Below are 7,703 nucleotides of genomic sequence, written 5' to 3' on the forward strand. Positions count from 1 at the left end.
GGGGACTCGGCGAGTCTTAGGGTTGACTCGGCGAGTAGGGTCAGTCAGGGGTTGACTTTGACCTTGTCTTTGACCAAGGATTGACCAGTGGTTCCAGGGGTATTTTGGTAATTGTTGTTTATTGTTTGAGTTCAGTGCATTGATGGCGATCCAGAGGTGGAGATCGTATCAGTGATCGGAGCAGCTTGAGCTATCTGTTCAGTCGGCAGTTTCGAGGTGAGTTATCCTCACTATATCGTTAGGGTTTATGGCACCAATGCCAACCCTTTTATCGGATGGAAATCCGGGTAGTTGTCAGTTGTTATATGTTATGGGCCGGAAGGCAATACATGTTATGGGCCGGAAGGCATTACTATGTGGACCGGAAGGTCATGGCCTGGAAAGGCGTATGTATGCATTTAGTATGTTGACTGATTCATAGGCTAATGTTATGATAGTGACCGGCTAGACCGGTATCTTGTTAGAGTAATGCTATGATATGTGATCTGTTGGTCGATTGTTGTCTATGAACTGCTATATGATTGCTTGTTATGTTATATGTGCATTTTATGCTTATGGGCCGGAAGGCAATATGTTATGGGCCGGAAGGCGATTATGTTGTGTGATGGACCGGAAGGTCGGCGTGGGTAGGACCGGAAGGTTTACCCAGCAGGGACGGAAGTCCCCTGAGACACATGGACCGGAAGGTCAGGGCCTGGAAAGGCGTATAAGTGGTTGGTATTCTGGGGGTATCTCACTAAGCTTTCGGGCTTACAGTTGTGGTTTTATGTTTCAGGTTCTCAAGGGTCTGTGGCAAGGCAAAGGCGTGATCGTACTGTTCCTCGCGTTGGTGTTTTATGATATGAACCTGGGAAATTACTCTGTTAAATAATGTATTGAAAACCTTTTTGTAACAACGTTAATAAAATGGGTGATTTTGAAAAGTTTTAATTGTTTGGAAATTTTGGACGTTACAAGTTGGTATCAGAGCCTTGGTTTGAGTGAATTGGGGGAACATTCGTGTGACTCCAGTCTCAAATCGAGGAGGATTTTAAAAAGAGAAATTAAAATGGTTTTCAAATTTATTAAAAGGAGGACGCGGAGGTACGATCAGCCGGAGCCAGTAAGTAACCCCAAGATACCATACATGATATTTGTTTTATTGGGCTTGATAGAACAGCATGCTAGAGTTAGGCTAGGGATCTTCAGGAATTCATGATAATATTGCCTGATTTGTGATGCCTGTAGTCTAGGGTCCCTTATGGGATATTCTCAGTGTTCCTCTAGTGGTGAGGGTTGATAGTTGTTATGCATGTTCCCTAGGGTATTGTGGTAGTACTTCATACAAATATGGGTAGGTGTGGAAGGTAGTATGGGACCGTACTACTGAAAGCACAGGACCCATACGCGTATCAGGGAAACCATGGTCTCTGTGGTAGGGTTGCGAGAGTTGGATCCCAGGATTGTGGGAAGTGCATGAGATTGGTAGGGTGTCTTCGGTATGGATATTTCGAGGCATGATGATAGTGGATCCGGAACAGGATCGGGAGCTGGAGAGCGAGTTCCGGGTGGATCGGTGCTGCCGGAGGTTATCAATCAGACGAGCACGAGCGAGTTGGATGCGAGGATTCGCAAGATCCTGCGTGATGGGGTTGCTGCATTGTTCCGGGCTGAGTAGCCGGAATTGTTTGGGTCGATCAAGACCGCCATGATTGAGTATTTTGATGAGCGATATGCGGCTCTCGCAGAGACGGCTGCCGCGGTGGCTACAACGGCTGTAGCAGCGGCAAGGGGAGGAGCTAGTCGGGGTTTTCAGTATCGGGACTTCTAGTATACGAAGCCTCCCACATTCGATGGAGTTCAGGACCTGATTGTTGCCATGAGATGGTTATCAGACGTGGAGGGGTGTTTCTCCACGAGTTTATGCCCTGCTGATCAGAGGGTGAGGTGTGCTCTGGACCTATTGGGGATCGGGGCGAAGGATTGGTGGAGATTGACCACGGGGTCATATTCCGACGCGCAGAGGGCTGCGGTTTCAGGGGATCAGTTCAGAGAGATGTTCAGTACTCGCTATGTTCCGCAGGATGAGAGGGAGAGATTGGCTCGGGAGTCCCTTGAGCTGAAGCAGGATTCGGAGTCGGTGACTGAGATCACCAGGATGTTTATTGAGAGGGCGATGTTTTGCCCTGAGTTCGCTTCGGAGCAGGCTCAGATGTCCCGATATTTGAGTATGTTCAAAGGGGATATCAGACAGTTCGTGTCTGCGCAGAGGTGCGAGACCTTGTTGGTGTTGCAGGAGGCCGCCATGCGGCGTGAGTTAGAGGTTGAGTTGCAGTTGCATGAGTTGAGGCAGGCTCCGATGCAGTCGCAGCCAGCGCCAAAACGGTCCAGTACCGTTGATGTTAGAATGGGGGATCGGAGCAGCCACACTTGTGGGAAGTGTGGGAGGGGTCACACCGGAGTTTTGTTGGTCCGGTGGTGCATGCCGCAAGTGTGGAAAGGAGGGGCACTATGCGCGGGACTGTCGGCAGTCAGTGCCGATTCGGGATTTGAGGATTTTTTTATCATTGTCGGCAGGTTGGACATTGAGGGTCGACTGTCCACAGATTTCTGCAGGACCGGTGCAGGCTCTAGCACCGGCCACCTTGAGGTGTTCAGGAGGAGGACAGGATGGAGCGGAGCCCCAAGGGCTCAGGGTCGTGCTTATCAGCGTGCGGCAGAGGGAGACGGAGCAGTGCCGGAGGCAGCTGCGGGTATGATGCTTTCTTGATGTCTTGATTATCTTGCGTTGATTGTGGCGTATTGTGGTGCTGGTATCTTGTGCGGATTTCGATGCGGTATTCATTGTTTCGCGGGTTTGGCATGGTTATGGATTGGTGTTTCAGGTTTTCGCTTTGGCATTCGTTGTTCCCTGATGGTTTGGTATGGTTATAGTTGATGTTTTGGTGCTGGTATCCTTGTGCGAATTTTGATGCGGTATTCATCCTCTTGCAGGTTGTGGTTTGGTTATGGGTTATTGTTTGGGAATTCCGTTGGTTATCATTCGTGAGGGTTGATAGTGGAGATGCGGCACTGGGTTGAATGTCGGGTAGCATCTGCAGTCGTGGAGTGAATAATTGAAAGACCGGATTCTTTTGAGCGGATTGATCAGGGAGGAGATGTGTTTTGCTGAGGGTTGCTTATGCTTGTGGGAAGCAGTCAGTGTGTAAGTGTTCTCTTTGTGCAGGATTGTTCTGAAAGGTCGTTAACGACGATCGGTGGCTGTTAGTCAGTGCTTTAGGTAGGGGAGAATTGGAGAATTCTCCGGGAGATCGATGAGTATGTGAGGGTGCTTAGCTGTTGGGGTTCAGCAGTGTTCTGTCAGCTCAGAGTATAGGCTGACAAGAGCGAGCGTCGGGTATGCGGGGCGGGATACAGACCTAGAGCATTTGGTTGTGGAGGCCTGGGAGCAGGCCGGGATTAAGTTTGAGTAGGTAACCGGAGTTATGCGATCAGAGTATTTGTATGCTTGATGTACGTGATGGGTTGTACTGCATTAATCCCACAGGATTTATGTTGTGCATGTTTCTAGAGTTGGAACCGAAAGGTTCCCAGAGTTAGAACCTGAGGGTTCATAGAGTTTGGGTGTACGGACCCACAGAGATATAGCCTCGAGTGTCTAGTGAGTGTTATTAGAGTCGGTCTAGTCATGCTGGGGACTCTGATGGTATTGTTGGATCAGTTTGAGATTTCGGATTTTGTATGTTGCAGTGTGATTACATTGGAAGGTCTGGCCCCGGGTTAGTGATTTTGTTTAGTTGAGGTAGTGATTGGTGGAGTGGAGAGAGTGCATGGGCTTGAGAGCTCCTGCAATGAGAGCCATAGTATGTGGATAGCGGTTGCGCAAAAAGGGTGGTGTCGCTTGGGGCGAGCACCGTGGCACCGATTGGAGTGGCATTATGGCCAAGAGAGTTCCTTGGAAAAGGAAAAGAAAAAGGTGTGTAACTCCGAAAGGGAGTACAAGTTCACGAAGGTGAAAGCTGCAGAGCAGAGTTATGGTTAGAGTATTTCGAGTATGGTTTTGAGCATCGTGTTCGCGGCAGTGAAGTAGGAACCCATCCGGTTTGGGATGTCTGTCGAGGCTCAGAAGGGATGCAAGGGGAGAGAGAATCTTGAATTCTCAGTGTGATTCTGATCAGGGTATAGGGTGGATATTAGTGGTTCATCCTGGGAGATGTTCGAGGATATCATCAGTGTATCGGGTCTTCCAACCTGTGGGCGTTGGGGCTAGTTCAACATGTGTATGTGATTGCAAGAGGAGGACTCGTGAGAGGTGCTCTGAGAGTGAGAATGGGTCTCTCAGTCAGTCCGGAATGGACAAAGTGGGCTTTGGATCGGGGATCCGGTGGTTCATGGTTTCCTAACCCTCATGGGTCGAGTGATCGTTGAGATTTAGAGCAGAGTTGCATCTTGGGTAATTCTCGGTTGCAGAAAGTGATGGGTAGTACAGAGATCGTGCTTCAGTCGACAGAGCAGATTCAGCAGGTTAGACAGAGGTTATTGACCGCCAGAGCCGACAGAAAAGTTATGCAGACAGACGCCGGTCCGAGCTTGAGTTTCAGGTCGGCGACTTCGTACTCCTGAAGGTCTTTCCTTGGAAAGGAGTGATTCGATTCAGGAAGAGTGGCAAGTTGGGGCCCCGGTATATTGGGCCTTTTCATGTGATTGCGAGGGTAGGCCGGGTGGCCTACCGTTTGGAGTTGCCCACGGATTTGAGACAAATCCACGACATTTTTCATGTGTCGCAATTGAGAAAGTATATAGCCGATGAGTCGGTAATGGTCCCATTAGAAGACATTCAGGTGGATGCGAGCCTGAATTATGCCGAGAGACCAGTGGCCATCAGAGATCGGAAGATTAAGGTTCGGAGGAACAAGGAGGTACCTCTGGTGTTGGTTCAGTGGTAACACCGGAAGGGATCGGAAATGACTTGGGAGCCGGAGCGTAAGATGCGGGAGTAGAATCTGGAACTATTTTCAGAGTGAGACTTCGAGGGCGAAGTCTAGTCCTAGTGGGGGAGAGTTGTAATAGCTCGGAATTTCAGGTATTGATATAATTATGTTTTTGGGTGTTTTAAGAGGGGACTCGGCGAGTTGGAGCCTAGACTCGCCGAGTAGGATCGCAGATCTGGTCGCGGGTTCGCGACTGGACTCGACGAGTCCAGATATGGACTCGGCGAGTCTGCGCTGTTTAGCGAAAACCCTAACCGTTCAGGTTTGGGACGTATAAGAGGCACTTATTGGCCGTCATTGTTCATTTTAGCCTTCTGAGAAGAACCCTAAATCGATTGGGTGCATCTGGAGCAAAGTTCAAGGGCCATTGTTGATCTTGGAAGGGTTGTTGTGCAAGGAAGAGAAGGGCTTGGCTAAAGGAACAGCAAGGGAGTCACGTTCTGAGGATTTGGGGACACAGAGGGCACATTATTCAGGTAAGAATTCGAGTTATGCTCTGCTATGTTGATGTGTTTATGGAATTAGGGTTTGTGGAACCCTTTTGTGATTAGATTGAATGCTACCCTAGCCCCCCAAACGATTGTAACTCTGTATTGGGACCTTTGGAGGTCCAGAATGTCCCATGCCTGTACAATTTGGGAATTGATGAAGGTTTTGGATTGGAATCCTTATGCCTTAGGTCAATATGTATGTTATGAATCATGGGGTGTATCATGAGCACTGAAATGAGGACCTTACGTGATGGATCAGTCTAGGAAGGCCAGACCTATGAATGGTCGGAGCAGTTCTGACCTTAGGAAGCAGTTTGAGCAGTTGCATGGCATGGACTCGCCGAGTCCGATGAACAGACTCGGCGAGTAGCTTGAAGATTTACTGGGACTCGTCGAGTTGTTCTTCAGACTCGGCGAGTTGAGTCGGGGTGGCCCCGCGATTCTTCCAGGAGAAACTCGTCGAGTAAAAAGGGAATACTCGACGTGTAGGAAGGGAATCTTAAGGGATCGGTGAGTTAAGGGCGAGTGGACTCAGAGTGGTTGAACTCGGCGAGTTAGGTCGCGGGTTGAGTGAAGTTCTGAGCATGGGGACTCGGCGAGTCTTAGGGTTGACTCGGCGAGTAGGGTCAGTCAGGGGTTGACTTTGACCTTGTCTTTGACCAAGGATTGACCAGTGGTTCCAGGGGTATTTTGGTAATTGTTGTTTATTGTTTGAGTTCAGTGCATTGATGGCGATCCAGAGGTGGAGATCGTATCAGTGATCGGAGCAGCTTGAGCTATCTGTTCAGTCGGCAGTTTCGAGGTGAGTTATCCTCACTATATCGTTAGGGTTTATGGCACCAATGCCAACCCTTTTATCGGATGGAAATCCGGGTAGTTGTCAGTTGTTATATGTTATGGGCCGGAAGGCAATACATGTTATGGGCCGGAAGGCATTACTATGTGGACCGGAAGGTCATGGCCTGGAAAGGCGTATGTATGCATTTAGTATGTTGACTGATTCATAGGGTAATGTTATGATAGTGACCGGCTAGACCGGTATCTTGTTAGAGTAATGCTATGATATGTGATCTGTTGGTCGATTGTTGTCTATGAACTGCTATATGATTGCTTGTTATGTTATATGTGCATTTTATGCTTATGGGCCGGAAGGCAATATGTTATGGGCCGGAAGGCGATTATGTTGTGTGATGGACCGGAAGGTCGGCGTGGGTAGGACCGGAAGGTTTACCCAGCAGGGACGGAAGTCCCCTGAGACACATGGACCGGAAGGTCAGGGCCTGGAAAGGCGTATAAGTGGTTGGTATTCTGGGGGTATCTCACTAAGCTTTCGGGCTTACAATTGTGGTTTTATGTTTCAGGTTCTCAAGGGTCTGTGGCAAGGCAAAGGCGTGATCGTACTGTTCCTCGCGTTGGTGTTTTATGATATGAACCTGGGAAATTACTCTGTTAAATAATGTATTGAAAACCTTTTTGTAACAACGTTAATAAAATGGGTGATTTTGAAAAGTTTTAATTGTTTGGAAATTTTGGACGTTACATAAACCATACAAGGTAAACCCTTAGACAACTTCTAAAACTAGCAATTTGACTAAAAAAGTCAACACTCAAAGCCAACGGTCAAATTCAAAGTCAACATTCAACATTTCCATTAGTTGACACTCACGTCGTGAGCAGTCCTTGGTCACGTCGTGATAACGCACTCGGCCATATTCCAACTCAACTCGCTCCAACTCAGTCAACTCGGTCCCAGATAACCTGTGACATCCCCATATTCATGGCCAAAAAGACTGATTTTGTTTATGCTTTATAAAAATCAGAGTATCTCTTTTAGTCAAAAGGTTGCGGAATTTGTTCCCATTAAAACATGATAAATACATTATCAAAGAATTTCCAAAGAAAAGTATTTTTATTCATTTTAAAACATTTGGGATGTCATCGTCAATACAGAAACATAAGCATAAACAGAACTTACATTCATTATCACTAGTGATTTATATCTCCTTAATTTCTCGGTGTAATGTAATTTCATATCGACACATGTGATATAAATAAACTGAGTGGGTCAAGCTTGGGAGCCTGGTGAGCACATAGGGTTTTCAACCCACAATAAATAAGTTATTTAATTTCATCAATCAACAATAACCCGATTACTCGTTCCCGTTATCCTCACTTTACGTCCTTAAACACCTATCATAAGGGACCTATCCTCAGGATCATCATCGGGATGGACACTACTGCT

This window comes from Lactuca sativa, chromosome 8 (genome assembly GCF_002870075.4).
Source record: "Lactuca sativa cultivar Salinas chromosome 8, Lsat_Salinas_v11, whole genome shotgun sequence".
Classification (NCBI taxonomy): Eukaryota; Viridiplantae; Streptophyta; class Magnoliopsida; order Asterales; family Asteraceae; genus Lactuca; species Lactuca sativa.